Genomic DNA, 18,852 nt, shown 5'->3' with positions numbered 1-18,852 from the left:
GGTGTGTGCCATGTGGCAAACAATAGAAAAGGCCCTTTTATATGGTGTGTGCCATGTGGCAAACAATAGAAAAGGCCCTTTTATATGGTGTGTGCCATGTGGCAAACAATAGAAGAGGCCCTTTTATATGGTGTGTGCCATGTGGCAAACAATAGAAAAGGCCCTTTTATATGGTGTGTGCCATGTGGCAAACAATAGAAAAGGCCCTTTTATATGGTGTGTGCCATGTGGCAAACAATAGAAAAGGCCCTTTTATATGGTGTGTGCCATGTGGCAAACAATAGAAAAGGCCCTTTTATATGGTGTGTGCCATGTGGCAAACAATAGAAGAGGCCCTTTTATATGGTGTGTGCCATGTGGCAAACAATAGAAAAGGCCCTTTATATGGTGTGTGCCATGTGGCAAACAATAGAAAAGGCCCTTTTATATGGTGTGTGCCATGTGGTAAACAATAGAAAAGGCCCCTTTATATGGTGTGTGTCATGTGGCAAACAATAGAAAGGCCCCTTTATATGGTGTGTGTCATGTGGCAAACAATAGAAAAGGCCCCTTTATATGGTGTGTGCCATGTGGCAAACAATAGAAAAGGCCCTTTATATGGTGTGTGCCATGTGGCAAACAATAGAAAAGGCCCTTTTATATGGTGTGTGCCATGTGGCAAACAATAGAAAAGGCCCTTTTATATGGTGTGTGCCATGTGGCAAACAATAGAAAAGGCCCATTTATATGGTGTGTGCCATGTGGCAAACAATAGAAAAGGCCCTTTTATATGGTGTGCGCCATGGGGCAAACAATCAAATAGGCCCCTTTATATGGTGTGTGCCATGTGACAAACTGTAGAAAAGGCTCCTTTAGATGGGGTACGCCATGTGACAAACTATATAAAAGGCCCCTTTATATGGTGTGTGCCATGTGGCAAACTAGAGAAAAGGCCCCTTTATATGGTTTGTGCAATGTGGCAAACTAGAGAAAAGGCCCCTTTATATAGTATGTGCCATGTGACAAACCATAGAAAAGGCCCTTTTATATGGTGTGTGCCATGTGGCAAACAATCGAATAGGCCCCTTGATATGGTGTGTGCCATGAGGCAAACAATAGAAAAGGCACCTTTATATGGTGTGTGCCATGTGGCAAACAATAGAAGAGGCCCTTTTATATGGTGTGTGCCATGAGGCAAACAATAGAAAAGGCCCCTTATATGGTGTGTGCCATGTGGCAAACAATAGAAGAGGCCCTTTAATATGGTGTGTGCCATGTGGCAAACAATAGAAAAGGCCCTCTTATATGGTGTGTGCCATGTGGCAAACAATAGAAAAGGCCCCTTTGTATGGTGTGCCATGTGGCAAATAATAGAAAAGGCCCCTTATATGGTGTGTGCCATGTGGCAAACAATAGAAGAGGCCCTTTAATATGGTGTGTGCCATGTGGCAAACAATAGAAAAGGCCCCTTTATATGGTGTGTGCCATGTGGCAAACAATAGAAAAGGCCCTTTTATATGATGTGTGCCACGTGGCAAATAATAGAAAAGACCCCTTTATATGGTGTGTGCCATGTGACAAATAATTATACAAAAGGCCCCTTTATATGTAGTGTGCCATGTGACAAACAATAGAAAAGGCCCCTTTATATGGTGTGTGCCATGTGACAAATAATAGAAAAGGCCCCTTTATATGGTGTGTGCCACGTGGCAAATAATAGAAAAGACCCCTTTATATGGTGTGTGCCATGTGACAAACAATAGAAAAGGCCCCTTTATACAGTGTGTGCAATGTGGGAAACAATTGAAAAGGCCCTTTTATGTGGTGTGTGCCATGTGGCAAACAATAGAAAAGGCTCCTTTAGATGGGGTGTGCCATGTGACAAACAATAGAAAAGGCCCCTTTATATGGTGTGTGCCACGTGGCAAATAATAGAAAAGACCCCTTTATATGGTGTGTGCCATGTGACAAACAATAGAAAAGGCCCCTTTATATGGTGTGTGCAATGTGGGAAACAATAGAAAAGGCCCTTTTATATGGTGTGTGCCATGTCGCAAACAATAGAAAAGGCCCTTTTATATGGTGTGTGCCATGTGGCAAACAATAGAAAAGGCCCTTTTATATGGTGTGTGCCATGTGGCAAACAATAGAAAAGGCCCTTTTATATGGTGTGTGCCATGTGGCAAACAATAGAAGAGGCCCTTTTATATGGTGTGTGCCATGTGGCAAACAATAGAAAAGGCCCTTTTATATGGTGTGTGCCATGTGGCAAACAATAGAAAAGGCCCTTTTATATGGTGTGTGCCATGTGGCAAACAATAGAAAAGGCCCTTTTATATGGTGTGTGCCATGTGGCAAACAATAGAAAAGGCCCTTTTATATGGTGTGTGCCATGTGGCAAACAATAGAAGAGGCCCTTTTATATGGTGTGTGCCATGTGGCAAACAATAGAAAAGGCCCTTTTATATGGTGTGTGCCATGTGGCAAACAATAGAAAAGGCCCTTTTATATGGTGTGTGCCATGTGGCAAACAATAGAAAAGGCCCTTTTATATGGTGTGTGCCATGTGGCAAACAATAGAAAAGGCCCTTTTCTATGGTGTGTGCCATGTGGCAAACAATAGAAGAGGCCCTTTTATATGGTGTGTGCCATGTGGCAAACAATAGAAAAGGCCCTTTTATATGGTGTGTGCCATGTGGCAAACAATAGAAAAGGCCCTTTTATATGGTGTGTGCCATGTGGCAAACAATAGAAAAGGCCCTTTTATATGGTGTGTGCCATGTGGCAAACAACAGAAAAGGCCCTTTTATATGGTGTGTGCCATGTGGCAAACAATAGAAGAGGCCCTTTTATATGGTGTGTGCCATGTGGCAAACAATAGAAAAGGCCCTTTTATATGGTGTGTGCCATGTGGCAAACAACAGAAAAGGCCCTTTTATATGGTGTGTGCCATGTGGCAAACAATAGAAAAGGCCCTTTTATATGGTGTCTGCCATGTGGCAAACAATAGAAGAGGCCCTTTTATATGGTGTGTGCCATGTGGCAAACAATAGAAGAGGCCCTTTTATATGGTGTGTGCCATGTGGCAAACAATAGAAATGGCCCTTTTATATAGTGTGTGCCATGTGGCAAACAAGAGAAAAGGCCCTTTTATATGGTGTGTGCCATGTGGCAAACAATAGAAGAGGCCCTTTTATATGGTGTGTGCCATGTGGCAAACAATAGAAAAGGCCCTTTTATATGGTGTGTGCCATGTGGCAAACAATAGAAGAGGCCCTTTTATATGGTGTGTGCCATGTGGCAAACAAGAGAAATGGCCCTTTTATATGGTGTGTGCCATGTGGCAAACAAGAGAAAAGGCCCTTTTATATGGTGTGTGCCATGTGGCAAACAATAGAAGAGGCCCCTTTATATGGTGTGTGCCATGTGGCAAACAATAGAAATGGCCCTTTTATATGGTGTGTGCCATGTGGCAAACAATAGAAAAGGCCCTTTTATATGATGTGTGCCACGTGGCAAATAATAGAAAAGACCCCTTTATATGGTGTGTGCCATGTGACAAATAATTATAGAAAAGGCCCCTTTATATGGAGTGTGTCATGTGACAAACAATAGAAAAGGCCCCTTTATATGGTGTGTGCCATGCGACAAATAATAGAAAAGGCCCCTTTATATGGTGTGTGCCACGTGGCAAATAATAGAAAAGACCCCTTTATGTGGTGTGTGCCATGTGACACACAATATAAAAGGCCCCTTTATACGGTGTGTGCAATGTGGGAAACAATAGAAAAGGCTCCTTTAGATGGGGTGTGCCATGTGACAAACTATGTAAAAGGCCCTTTTATATGGTGTGCGCCATGTGGCAAACAATCGAATAGGCCCCTTGATATGGTGTGTGCCATGTGGGAAACAATAGAAACGGCCCCTTTATATGGTGTGTGCCCTGTGGCAAATAATAGAAAAGACCCCTTTATATGGTGTGTGCCATGTGACGAACTATAGAAAAGGCCCCTTTATATGGTGTGTGCCATGTGACAAACAATAGAAAAGGCCCCTTTTTATGGTGTGTGCCATGTGACAAATAATAGAAAAGGCCCCTTTATATGGTGTGTGCCACGTGGCAAATAATAGAAAAGACCCCTTTATATGGTGTGTGCCATGTGACAAACAATAGAAAAGGCCCCTTTATATGGTGTGTGCAATGTGGGAAACAATAGAAAAGGCCCTTTTATATCGTGTGTGCCATGTGGCAAACAATAGAAAAGGCCCTTTTATATGGTGTGTGCCATGTGGCAAACAATAGAAGAGGCCCTTTTATATGGTGTGCGCCATGGGGCAAACAATCAAATAGGCCCCTTTATATGGTGTGTGCCATGTGACAAACTATAGAAAAGGCTCCTTTAGATGGGGTACGCCATGTGGCAAACAATAGAAATGGCCCTTTTATATAGTGTGTGCCATGTGGCAAACAAGAGAAAAGGCCCTTTTATATGGTGTGTGCCATGTGGCAAACAATAGAAGAGGCCCTTTTATATGGTGTGTGCCATGTGGCAAACAATAGAAAAGGCCCTTTTATATGGTGTGTGCCATGTGGCAAACAATAGAAGAGGCCCTTTTATATGGTGTGTGCCATGTGGCAAACAATAGAAAAGGCCCCTTTATATGGTGTGTGCCACGTGGCAAATAATAGAAAAGACCCCCTTTATGTGGTGTGTGCCATGTGACACACAATATAAAAGGCCCCTTTATACGGTGTGTGCAATGTGGGAAACAATAGAAAAGGCTCCTTTAGATGGGGTGTGCCATGTGACAAACTATGTAAAAGGCCCTTTTATATGGTGTGCGCCATGTGGCAAACAATCGAATAGGCCCCTTGATATGGTGTGTGCCATGTGGGAAACAATAGAAACGGCCCCTTTATATGGTGTGTGCCCTGTGGCAAATAATAGAAAAGACCCCTTTATATGGTGTGTGCCATGTGACAAATAATTATAGAAAAGGCCCCTTTATATGGAGTGTGTCATGTGACAAACAATAGAAAAGGCCCCTTTATATGGTGTGTGCCATGCGACAAATAATAGAAAAGGCCCCTTTATATGGTGTGTGCCACGTGGCAAATAATAGAAAAGACCCCTTTATGTGGTGTGTGCCATGTGACACACAATATAAAAGGCCCCTTTATACGGTGTGTGCAATGTGGGAAACAATAGAAAAGGCTCCTTTAGATGGGGTGTGCCATGTGACAAACTATGTAAAAGGCCCTTTTATATGGTGTGCGCCATGTGGCAAACAATCGAATAGGCCCCTTGATATGGTGTGTGCCATGTGGGAAACAATAGAAACGGCCCCTTTATATGGTGTGTGCCCTGTGACAAACAATAGAAAAGACCCCTTTATATGGTGTGTGCCATGTGACGAACTATAGAAAAGGCCCCTTTATATGGTGTGTGCCACGTGGCAAATAATAGAAAAGACCCCTTTATATGGTGTGTGCCATGTGACAAACAATAGAAAAGGCCCCTTTATATGGTGTGTGCAATGTGGGAAACAATAGAAAAGGCCCTTTTATATCGTGTGTGCCATGTGGCAAACAATAGAAAAGGCCCTTTTATATGGTGTGTGCCATGTGGCAAACAATAGAAGAGGCCCTTTTATATGGTGTGCGCCATGGGGCAAACAATCAAATAGGCCCCTTTATATGGTGTGTGCCATGTGACAAACTATAGAAAAGGCTCCTTTAGATGGGGTACGCCATGTGGCAAACAATAGAAATGGCCCTTTTATATAGTGTGTGCCATGTGGCAAACAAGAGAAAAGGCCCTTTTATATGGTGTGTGCCATGTGGCAAACAATAGAAGAGGCCCTTTTATATGGTGTGTGCCATGTGGCAAACAATAGAAAAGGCCCTTTTATATGGTGTGTGCCATGTGGCAAACAATAGAAGAGGCCCTTTTATATGGTGTGTGCCATGTGGCAAACAATAGAAAAGGCCCCTTTATATGGTGTGTGCCACGTGGCAAATAATAGAAAAGACCCCTTTATGTGGTGTGTGCCATGTGACACACAATATAAAAGGCCCCTTTATACGGTGTGTGCAATGTGGGAAACAATAGAAAAGGCTCCTTTAGATGGGGTGTGCCATGTGACAAACTATGTAAAAGGCCCTTTTATATGGTGTGCGCCATGTGGCAAACAATCGAATAGGCCCCTTGATATGGTGTGTGCCATGTGGGAAACAATAGAAACGGCCCCTTTATATGGTGTGTGCCCTGTGGCAAATAATAGAAAAGACCCCTTTATATGGTGTGTGCCATGTGACGAACTATAGAAAAGGCCCCTTTATATGGTGTGTGCCATGTGACAAACAATAGAAAAGGCCCCTTTTTATGGTGTGTGCCATGTGACAAATAATAGAAAAGGCCCCTTTATATGGTGTGTGCCACGTGGCAAATAATAGAAAAGACCCCTTTATATGGTGTGTGCCATGTGACAAACAATAGAAAAGGCCCCTTTATATGGTGTGTGCAATGTGGGAAACAATAGAAAAGGCCCTTTTATATCGTGTGTGCCATGTGGCAAACAATAGAAAAGGCCCTTTTATATGGTGTGTGCCATGTGGCAAACAATAGAAGAGGCCCTTTTATATGGTGTGCGCCATGGGGCAAACAATCAAATAGGCCCCTTTATATGGTGTGTGCCATGTGACAAACTATAGAAAAGGCTCCTTTAGATGGGGTACGCCATGTGGCAAACAATAGAAATGGCCCTTTTATATAGTGTGTGCCATGTGGCAAACAAGAGAAAAGGCCCTTTTATATGGTGTGTGCCATGTGGCAAACAATAGAAGAGGCCCTTTTATATGGTGTGTGCCATGTGGCAAACAATAGAAAAGGCCCTTTTATATGGTGTGTGCCATGTGGCAAACAATAGAAGAGGCCCTTTTATATGGTGTGTGCCATGTGGCAAACAATAGAAATGGCCCTTTTATATGGTGTGTGCCATGTGGCAAACAAGAGAAAAGGCCCTTTTATATGGTGTGTGCCATGTGGCAAACAATAGAAGAGGCCCTTTTATATGGTGTGTGCCATGTGGCAAACAATAGAAAAGGCCCTTTTATATGGTGTGTGCCATGTGGCAAACAATAGAAGAGGCCCTTTTATATGGTGTGTGCCATGTGGCAAATAATAGAAATGGCCCTTTTATATGGTGTGTGCCATGTGGCAAACAATAGAAAAGGCCCTTTTATATGATGTGTGCCACGTGGCAAATAATAGAAAAGACCCCTTTATATGGTGTGTGCCATGTGACAAATAATTATAGAAATGGCCCCTTTATATGGAGTGTGCCATGTGACAAACAATAGAAAAGGCCCCTTTATATGGTGTGTGCCATGCGACAAATAATAGAAAAGGCCCCTTTATATGGTGTGTGCCACGTGGCAAATAATAGAAAAGACCCCTTTATATGGTGTGTGCCATGTGACACACAATATATAAGGCCCCTTTATACGGTGTGTGCAATGTGGGAAACAATAGAAAAGGCCCTTTTATGTGGTGTGTGCCATGTGGCAAACAATAGAAAAGGCTCCTTTAGATGGGGTGTGCCATGTGACAAACTATGTAAAAGGCCCCTTTATATGGTGTGTGCCATGTGGCAAACTCGAGATAAGGCCCCTTTATATGGTATGTGCCATGTGACAAACCATAGAAAAGGCCCTTTTATATGGTGTGCGCCATGTGGCAAACAATCGAATAGGCCCCTTGATATGGTGTGTGCCATGTGGGAAACAATAGAAACGGCCCCTTTATATGGTGTGTGCCCTGTGGCAAATAATAGAAAAGACCCCTTTATATGGTGTGTGCCATGTGGCAAACAGGAGAAAAGGCCCTTTTATATGGTGTGTGCCATGTGGCAAACAATAGAAGAGGCCCTTTTATATGGTGTGTGCCATGTGGCAAACAATAGAAATGGCCCTTTTATATGGTGTGTGCCATGTGGCAAGCAATAGAAAAGGCCCTTTTATATGATGTGTGCCACGTGGCAAATAATAGAAAAGACCCCTTTATATGGTGTGTGCCATGTGACAAATAATTATAGAAAAGGCCCCTTTATATGGAGTGTGCCATGTGACAAACAATAGAAAAGGCCCCTTTATATGGTGTGTGCCATGCGACAAATAATAGAAAAGGCCCCTTTATATGGTGTGTGCCACGTGGCAAATAATAGAAAAGACCCCTTTATATGGTGTGTGCCATGTGACACACAATATAAAAGGCCCCTTTATTTGGTGTGTGCCATGTGGCAAACTAGAGAAAAGGCCCCTTTTTATGGTGTGTGCCATGTGACAAATAATAGAAAAGGCCCCTTTATATGGTGTGTGCCACGTGGCAAATAATAGAAAAGACCCCTTTATATGGTGTGTGCCATGTGACAAACGATAGAAAAGGCCCCTTTATATGGTGTGTGCAATGTGGGAAACAATAGAAAAGGCCCTTTTATATCGTGTGTGCCATGTCGCAAACAATAGAAAAGGCCCTTTTTATGGTGTGTGCCATGTGGCAAACAATAGAAAAGGCCCTTTTATATGGTGTGTGCCATGTGGCAAACAATAGAAAAGGCCCTCTTATATGGTGTGTGCCATGTGGCAAACAATAGAAAAGGCCCCTTTGTATGGTGTGCCATGTGGCAAATAATAGAAAAGGCCCCTTATATGGTGTGTGCCATGTGGCAAACAATAGAAGAGGCCCTTTAATATGGTGTGTGCCATGTGGCAAACAATAGAAAAGGCCCCTTTATATGGTGTGTGCCATGTGGCAAACAATAGAAAAGGCCCTTTTATATGATGTGTGCCACGTGGCAAATAATAGAAAAGACCCCTTTATATGGTGTGTGCCATGTGACAAATAATTATACAAAAGGCCCCTTTATATGTAGTGTGCCATGTGACAAACAATAGAAAAGGCCCCTTTATATGGTGTGTGCAATGTGGGAAACAATAGAAAAGGCCCTTTTATATCGTGTGTGCCATGTCGCAAACAATAGAAAAGGCCCTTTTTATGGTGTGTGCCATGTGGCAAACAATAGAAAAGGCCCTTTTATATGGTGTGTGCCATGTGGCAAACAATAGAAAAGGCCCTCTTATATGGTGTGTGCCATGTGGCAAACAATAGAAAAGGCCCCTTTGTATGGTGTGCCATGTGGCAAATAATAGAAAAGGCCCCTTATATGGTGTGTGCCATGTGGCAAACAATAGAAGAGGCCCTTTAATATGGTGTGTGCCATGTGGCAAACAATAGAAAAGGCCCCTTTATATGGTGTGTGCCATGTGGCAAACAATAGAAAAGGCCCTTTTATATGATGTGTGCCACGTGGCAAATAATAGAAAAGACCCCTTTATATGGTGTGTGCCATGTGACAAATAATTTTACAAAAGGCCCCTTTATATGTAGTGTGCCATGTGACAAACAATAGAAAAGGCCCCTTTATATGGTGTGTGCCATGTGACAAATAATAGAAAAGGCCCCTTTATATGGTGTGTGCCACGTGGCAAATAATAGAAAAGACCCCTTTATATGGTGTGTGCCATGTGACAAACAATAGAAAAGGCCCCTTTATACAGTGTGTGCAATGTGGGAAACAATTGAAAAGGCCCTTTTATGTGGTGTGTGCCATGTGGCAAACAATAGAAAAGGCTCCTTTAGATGGGGTGTGCCATGTGACAAACAATAGAAAAGGCCCCTTTATATGGTGTGTGCCACGTGGCAAATAATAGAAAAGACCCCTTTATATGGTGTGTGCCATGTGACAAACAATAGAAAAGGCCCCTTTATATGGTGTGTGCAATGTGGGAAACAATAGAAAAGGCCCTTTTATATGGTGTGTGCCATGTCGCAAACAATAGAAAAGGCCCTTTTATATGGTGTGTGCCATGTGGCAAACAATAGAAAAGGCCCTTTTATATGGTGTGTGCCATGTGGCAAACAATAGAAAAGGCCCTTTTATATGGTGTGTGCCATGTGGCAAACAATAGAAGAGGCCCTTTTATATGGTGTGTGCCATGTGGCAAACAATAGAAAAGGCCCTTTTATATGGTGTGTGCCATGTGGCAAACAATAGAAAAGGCCCTTTTATATGGTGTGTGCCATGTGGCAAACAATAGAAAAGGCCCTTTTATATGGTGTGTGCCATGTGGCAAACAATAGAAAAGGCCCTTTTATATGGTGTGTGCCATGTGGCAAACAATAGAAGAGGCCCTTTTATATGGTGTGTGCCATGTGGCAAACAATAGAAAAGGCCCCTTTATATGGTGTGTGCCATGTGGCAAACAATAGAAAAGGCCCTTTTATATGATGTGTGCCACGTGGCAAATAATAGAAAAGACCCCTTTATATGGTGTGTGCCATGTGACAAATAATTATACAAAAGGCCCCTTTATATGTAGTGTGCCATGTGACAAACAATAGAAAAGGCCCCTTTATATGGTGTGTGCCATGTGACAAATAATAGAAAAGGCCCCTTTATATGGTGTGTGCCACGTGGCAAATAATAGAAAAGACCCCTTTATATGGTGTGTGCCATGTGACAAACAATAGAAAAGGCCCCTTTATACAGTGTGTGCAATGTGGGAAACAATTGAAAAGGCCCTTTTATGTGGTGTGTGCCATGTGGCAAACAATAGAAAAGGCTCCTTTAGATGGGGTGTGCCATGTGACAAACAATAGAAAAGGCCCCTTTATATGGTGTGTGCCACGTGGCAAATAATAGAAAAGACCCCTTTATATGGTGTGTGCCATGTGACAAACAATAGAAAAGGCCCCTTTATATGGTGTGTGCAATGTGGGAAACAATAGAAAAGGCCCTTTTATATGGTGTGTGCCATGTCGCAAACAATAGAAAAGGCCCTTTTATATGGTGTGTGCCATGTGGCAAACAATAGAAAAGGCCCTTTTATATGGTGTGTGCCATGTGGCAAACAATAGAAAAGGCCCTTTTATATGGTGTGTGCCATGTGGCAAACAATAGAAGAGGCCCTTTTATATGGTGTGTGCCATGTGGCAAACAATAGAAAAGGCCCTTTTATATGGTGTGTGCCATGTGGCAAACAATAGAAAAGGCCCTTTTATATGGTGTGTGCCATGTGGCAAACAATAGAAAAGGCCCTTTTATATGGTGTGTGCCATGTGGCAAACAATAGAAAAGGCCCTTTTATATGGTGTGTGCCATGTGGCAAACAATAGAAGAGGCCCTTTTATATGGTGTGTGCCATGTGGCAAACAATAGAAAAGGCCCTTTTATATGGTGTGTGCCATGTGGCAAACAATAGAAAAGGCCCTTTTCTATGGTGTGTGCCATGTGGCAAACAATAGAAGAGGCCCTTTTATATGGTGTGTGCCATGTGGCAAACAATAGAAAAGGCCCTTTTATATGGTGTGTGCCATGTGGCAAACAATAGAAAAGGCCCTTTTATATGGTGTGTGCCATGTGGCAAACAATAGAAAAGGCCCTTTTATATGGTGTGTGCCATGTGGCAAACAACAGAAAAGGCCCTTTTATATGGTGTGTGCCATGTGGCAAACAATAGAAGAGGCCCTTTTATATGGTGTGTGCCATGTGGCAAACAATAGAAAAGGCCCTTTTATATGGTGTGTGCCATGTGGCAAACAACAGAAAAGGCCCTTTTATATGGTGTGTGCCATGTGGCAAACAATAGAAAAGGCCCTTTTATATGGTGTCTGCCATGTGGCAAACAATAGAAGAGGCCCTTTTATATGGTGTGTGCCATGTGGCAAACAATAGAAGAGGCCCTTTTATATGGTGTGTGCCATGTGGCAAACAATAGAAATGGCCCTTTTATATAGTGTGTGCCATGTGGCAAACAAGAGAAAAGGCCCTTTTATATGGTGTGTGCCATGTGGCAAACAATAGAAGAGGCCCTTTTATATGGTGTGTGCCATGTGGCAAACAATAGAAAAGGCCCTTTTATATGGTGTGTGCCATGTGGCAAACAATAGAAGAGGCCCTTTTATATGGTGTGTGCCATGTGGCAAACAAGAGAAATGGCCCTTTTATATGGTGTGTGCCATGTGGCAAACAAGAGAAAAGGCCCTTTTATATGGTGTGTGCCATGTGGCAAACAATAGAAGAGGCCCCTTTATATGGTGTGTGCCATGTGGCAAACAATAGAAATGGCCCTTTTATATGGTGTGTGCCATGTGGCAAACAATAGAAAAGGCCCTTTTATATGATGTGTGCCACGTGGCAAATAATAGAAAAGACCCCTTTATATGGTGTGTGCCATGTGACAAATAATTATAGAAAAGGCCCCTTTATATGGAGTGTGTCATGTGACAAACAATAGAAAAGGCCCCTTTATATGGTGTGTGCCATGCGACAAATAATAGAAAAGGCCCCTTTATATGGTGTGTGCCACGTGGCAAATAATAGAAAAGACCCCTTTATGTGGTGTGTGCCATGTGACACACAATATAAAAGGCCCCTTTATACGGTGTGTGCAATGTGGGAAACAATAGAAAAGGCTCCTTTAGATGGGGTGTGCCATGTGACAAACTATGTAAAAGGCCCTTTTATATGGTGTGCGCCATGTGGCAAACAATCGAATAGGCCCCTTGATATGGTGTGTGCCATGTGGGAAACAATAGAAACGGCCCCTTTATATGGTGTGTGCCCTGTGGCAAATAATAGAAAAGACCCCTTTATATGGTGTGTGCCATGTGACGAACTATAGAAAAGGCCCCTTTATATGGTGTGTGCCATGTGACAAACAATAGAAAAGGCCCCTTTTTATGGTGTGTGCCATGTGACAAATAATAGAAAAGGCCCCTTTATATGGTGTGTGCCACGTGGCAAATAATAGAAAAGACCCCTTTATATGGTGTGTGCCATGTGACAAACAATAGAAAAGGCCCCTTTATATGGTGTGTGCAATGTGGGAAACAATAGAAAAGGCCCTTTTATATCGTGTGTGCCATGTGGCAAACAATAGAAAAGGCCCTTTTATATGGTGTGTGCCATGTGGCAAACAATAGAAGAGGCCCTTTTATATGGTGTGCGCCATGGGGCAAACAATCAAATAGGCCCCTTTATATGGTGTGTGCCATGTGACAAACTATAGAAAAGGCTCCTTTAGATGGGGTACGCCATGTGGCAAACAATAGAAATGGCCCTTTTATATAGTGTGTGCCATGTGGCAAACAAGAGAAAAGGCCCTTTTATATGGTGTGTGCCATGTGGCAAACAATAGAAGAGGCCCTTTTATATGGTGTGTGCCATGTGGCAAACAATAGAAAAGGCCCTTTTATATGGTGTGTGCCATGTGGCAAACAATAGAAGAGGCCCTTTTATATGGTGTGTGCCATGTGGCAAACAATAGAAAAGGCCCCTTTATATGGTGTGTGCCACGTGGCAAATAATAGAAAAGACCCCTTTATGTGGTGTGTGCCATGTGACACACAATATAAAAGGCCCCTTTATACGGTGTGTGCAATGTGGGAAACAATAGAAAAGGCTCCTTTAGATGGGGTGTGCCATGTGACAAACTATGTAAAAGGCCCTTTTATATGGTGTGCGCCATGTGGCAAACAATCGAATCGGCCCCTTGATATGGTGTGTGCCATGTGGGAAACAATAGAAACGGCCCCTTTATATGGTGTGTGCCCTGTGGCAAATAATAGAAAAGACCCCTTTATATGGTGTGTGCCATGTGACGAACTATAGAAAAGGCCCCTTTATATGGTGTGTGCCATGTGACAAACAATAGAAAAGGCCCCTTTTTATGGTGTGTGCCATGTGACAAATAATAGAAAAGGCCCCTTTATATGGTGTGTGCCACGTGGCAAATAATAGAAAAGACCCCTTTATATGGTGTGTGCCATGTGGCAAACAATAGAAGAGGCCCCTTTATATGGTGTGTGCCATGTGGCAAACAATAGAAATGGCCCTTTTATATGGTGTGTGCCATGTGGCAAACAATAGAAAAGGCCCTTTTATATGATGTGTGCCACGTGGCAAATAATAGAAAAGACCCCTTTATATGGTGTGTGCCATGTGACAAATAATTATAGAAAAGGCCCCTTTATATGGAGTGTGTCATGTGACAAACAATAGAAAAGGCCCCTTTATATGGTGTGTGCCATGCGACAAATAATAGAAAAGGCCCCTTTATATGGTGTGTGCCACGTGGCAAATAATAGAAAAGACCCCTTTATGTGGTGTGTGCCATGTGACAAATAATTATAGAAAAGGCCCCTTTATATGGAGTGTGTCATGTGACAAACAATAGAAAAGGCCCCTTTATATGGTGTGTGCCATGCGACAAATAATAGAAAAGGCCCCTTTATATGGTGTGTGCCACGTGGCAAATAATAGAAAAGACCCCTTTATGTGGTGTGTGCCATGTGACACACAATATAAAAGGCCCCTTTATACGGTGTGTGCAATGTGGGAAACAATAGAAAAGGCTCCTTTAGATGGGGTGTGCCATGTGACAAACTATGTAAAAGGCCCTTTTATATGGTGTGCGCCATGTGGCAAACAATCGAATAGGCCCCTTGATATGGTGTGTGCCATGTGGGAAACAATAGAAACGGCCCCTTTATATGGTGTGTGCCCTGTGGCAAATAATAGAAAAGACCCCTTTATATGGTGTGTGCCATGTGACGAACTATAGAAAAGGCCCCTTTATATGGTGTGTGCCATGTGACAAACAATAGAAAAGGCCCCTTTTTATGGTGTGTGCCATGTGACAAATAATAGAAAAGGCCCCTTTATATGGTGTGTGCCACGTGGCAAATAATAGAAAAGACCCCTTTATATGGTGTGTGCCATGTGGCAAACAATAGAAATGGCCCTTTTATATGGTGTGTGCCATGTGGCAAACAATAGAAAAGGCCCTTTTATATGATGTGTGCCACGTGGCAAATAATAGAAAAGACCCCTTTATATGGTGTGTGCCATGTGACAAATAATTATAGAAAAGGCCCCTTTATATGGAGTGTGTCATGTGACAAACAATAGAAAAGGCCCCTTTATATGGTGTGTGCCATGCGACAAATAATAGAAAAGGCCCCTTTATATGGTGTGTGCCACGTGGCAAATAATAGAAAAGACCCCTTTATGTGGTGTGTGCCATGTGACACACAATATAAAAGGCCCCTTTATACGGTGTGTGCAATGTGGGAAACAATAGAAAAGGCTCCTTTAGATGGGGTGTGCCATGTGACAAACTATGTAAAAGGCCCTTTTATATGGTGTGCGCCATGTGGCAAACAATCGAATAGGCCCCTTGATATGGTGTGTGCCATGTGGGAAACAATAGAAACGGCCCCTTTATATGGTGTGTGCCCTGTGGCAAATAATAGAAAAGACCCCTTTATATGGTGTGTGCCATGTGACGAACTATAGAAAAGGCCCCTTTATATGGTGTGTGCCATGTGACAAACAATAGAAAAGGCCCCTTTTTATGGTGTGTGCCATGTGACAAATAATAGAAAAGGCCCCTTTATATGGTGTGTGCCACGTGGCAAATAATAGAAAAGACCCCTTTATATGGTGTGTGCCATGTGACAAACAATAGAAAAGGCCCCTTTATATGGTGTGTGCAATGTGGGAAACAATAGAAAAGGCCCTTTTATATCGTGTGTGCCATGTGGCAAACAATAGAAAAGGCCCTTTTATATGGTGTGTGCCATGTGGCAAACAATAGAAGAGGCCCTTTTATATGGTGTGCGCCATGAGGCAAACAATCAAATAGGCCCCTTTATATGGTGTGTGCCATGTGACAAACTACAGAAAAGGCTCCTTTAGATGGGGTACGCCATGTGGCAAACAATAGAAATGGCCCTTTTATATAGTGTGTGCCATGTGGCAAACAAGAGAAAAGGCCCTTTTATATGGTGTGTGCCATGTGGCAAACAATAGAAGAGGCCCTTTTATATGGTGTGTGCCATGTGGCAAACAATAGAAAAGGCCCTTTTATATGGTGTGTGCCATGTGGCAAACAATAGAAGAGGCCCTTTTATATGGTGTGTGCCATGTGGCAAACAATAGAAAAGGCCCCTTTATATGGTGTGTGCCACGTGGCAAATAATAGAAAAGACCCCTTTATGTGGTGTGTGCCATGTGACACACAATATAAAAGGCCCCTTTATACGGTGTGTGCAATGTGGGAAACAATAGAAAAGGCTCCTTTAGATGGGGTGTGCCATGTGACAAACTATGTAAAAGGCCCTTTTATATGGTGTGCGCCATGTGGCAAACAATCGAATCGGCCCCTTGATATGGTGTGTGCCATGTGGGAAACAATAGAAACGGCCCCTTTATATGGTGTGTGCCCTGTGGCAAATAATAGAAAAGACCCCTTTATATGGTGTGTGCCATGTGACGAACTATAGAAAAGGCCCCTTTATATGGTGTGTGCCATGTGACAAACAATAGAAAAGGCCCCTTTTTATGGTGTGTGCCATGTGACAAATAATAGAAAAGGCCCCTTTATATGGTGTGTGCCACGTGGCAAATAATAGAAAAGACCCCTTTATATGGTGTGTGCCATGTGGCAAACAATAGAAGAGGCCCCTTTATATGGTGTGTGCCATGTGGCAAACAATAGAAATGGCCCTTTTATATGGTGTGTGCCATGTGGCAAACAATAGAAAAGGCCCTTTTATATGATGTGTGCCACGTGGCAAATAATAGAAAAGACCCCTTTATATGGTGTGTGCCATGTGACAAATAATTATAGAAAAGGCCCCTTTATATGGAGTGTGTCATGTGACAAACAATAGAAAAGGCCCCTTTATATGGTGTGTGCCATGCGACAAATAATAGAAAAGGCCCCTTTATATGGTGTGTGCCACGTGGCAAATAATAGAAAAGACCCCTTTATGTGGTGTGTGCCATGTGACAAATAATTATAGAAAAGGCCCCTTTATATGGAGTGTGTCATGTGACAAACAATAGAAAAGGCCCCTTTATATGGTGTGTGCCATGCGACAAATAATAGAAAAGGCCCCTTTATATGGTGTGTGCCACGTGGCAAATAATAGAAAAGACCCCTTTATGTGGTGTGTGCCATGTGACACACAATATAAAAGGCCCCTTTATACGGTGTGTGCAATGTGGGAAACAATAGAAAAGGCTCCTTTAGATGGGGTGTGCCATGTGACAAACTATGTAAAAGGCCCTTTTATATGGTGTGCGCCATGTGGCAAACAATCGAATAGGCCCCTTGATATGGTGTGTGCCATGTGGGAAACAATAGAAACGGCCCCTTTATATGGTGTGTGCCCTGTGGCAAATAATAGAAAAGACCCCTTTATATGGTGTGTGCCATGTGACGAACTATAGAAAAGGCCCCTTTATATGGTGTGTGCCATGTGACAAACAATAGAAAAGGCCCCTTTTTATGGTGTGTGCCATGTGACAAATAATAGAAAAGGCCCCTTTATATGGTGTGTGCCACGTGGCAAATAATAGAAAAGACCCCTTTATATGGTGTGTGCCATGTGACAAACAATAGAAAAGGCCCCTTTATATGGTGTGTGCAATGTGGGAAACAATAGAAAAGGCCCTTTTATATCGTGTGTGCCATGTGGCAAACAATAGAAAAGGCCCTTTTATATGGTGTGTGCCATGTGGCAAACAATAGAAGAGGCCCTTTTATATGGTGTGCGCCATGGGGCAAACAATCAAATAGGCCCCTTTATATGGTGTGTGCCATGTGACAAACTATAGAAAAGGCTCCTTTAGATGGGGTACGCCATGTGGCAAACAATAGAAATGGCCCTTTTATATAGTGTGTGCCATGTGGCAAACAAGAGAAAAGGCCCTTTTATATGGTGTGTGCCATGTGGCAAACAATAGAAGAGGCCCTTTTATATGGTGTGTGCCATGTGGCAAACAATAGAAAAGGCCCTTTTATATGGTGTGTGCCATGTGGCAAACAATAGAAGAGGCCCTTTTATATGGTGTGTGCCATGTGGCAAACAATAGAAAAGGCCCCTTTATATGGTGTGTGCCACGTGGCAAATAATAGAAAAGACCCCTTTATGTGGTGTGTGCCATGTGACACACAATATAAAAGGCCCCTTTATACGGTGTGTGCAATGTGGGAAACAATAGAAAAGGCTCCTTTAGATGGGGTGTGCCATGTGACAAACTATGTAAAAGGCCCTTTTATATGGTGTGCGCCATGTGGCAAACAATCGAATAGGCCCCTTGATATGGTGTGTGCCATGTGGGAAACAATAGAAACGGCCCCTTTATATGGTGTGTGCCCTGTGGCAAATAATAGAAAAGACCCCTTTATATGGTGTGTGCCATGTGACGAACTATAGAAAAGGCCCCTTTATATGGTGTGTGCCATGTGACAAACAATAGAAAAGGCCCCTTTTTATGGTGTGTGCCATGTGAAAAATAATAGAAAAGGCCCCTTTATATGGTGTGTGCCACGTGGCAAATAATAGAAAAGACCCCTTTATATGGTGTGTGCCATGTGACAAACAATAGAAAAGGCCCCTTTATATGGTGTGTGCAATGTGGGAAACAATAGAAAAGGCCCTTTTATATCGTGTGTGCCATGTGGCAAACAATAGAAAAGGCCCTTTTATATGGTGTGTGCCATGTGGCAAACAATAGAAGAGGCCCTTTTATATGGTGTGCGCCATGGGGCAAACAATCAAATAGGCCCCTTTATATGGTGTGTGCCATGTGACAAACTATAGAAAAGGCTCCTTTAGATGGGGTACGCCATGTGGCAAACAATAGAAATGGCCCTTTTATATAGTGTGTGCCATGTGGCAAACAAGAGAAAAGGCCCTTTTATATGGTGTGTGCCATGTGGCAAACAAGAGAAAAGGC

The 18,852-nt window shown here is 42.8% G+C and overlaps 1 protein-coding gene across 2 annotated transcripts in view; it reads right to left on the bottom strand.

Moving 5' to 3' along the window:
- LOC137416578 (uncharacterized) overlaps positions 1-18,852 on the bottom strand; it is a 177,726-nt gene that overhangs the window by 71,456 nt on the left and 87,418 nt on the right. The gene's annotated exons all lie outside the window — the stretch shown is intronic.

The sequence above is a fragment of the Myxine glutinosa genome, chromosome 1 (genome assembly GCF_964187855.1).
Source record: "Myxine glutinosa chromosome 1, kmMyxGlut1.1, whole genome shotgun sequence".
Lineage (NCBI taxonomy): Eukaryota > Metazoa > Chordata > Myxini > Myxiniformes > Myxinidae > Myxine > Myxine glutinosa.
This window is presented reverse-complemented; position numbering and strand designations above follow the sequence as displayed.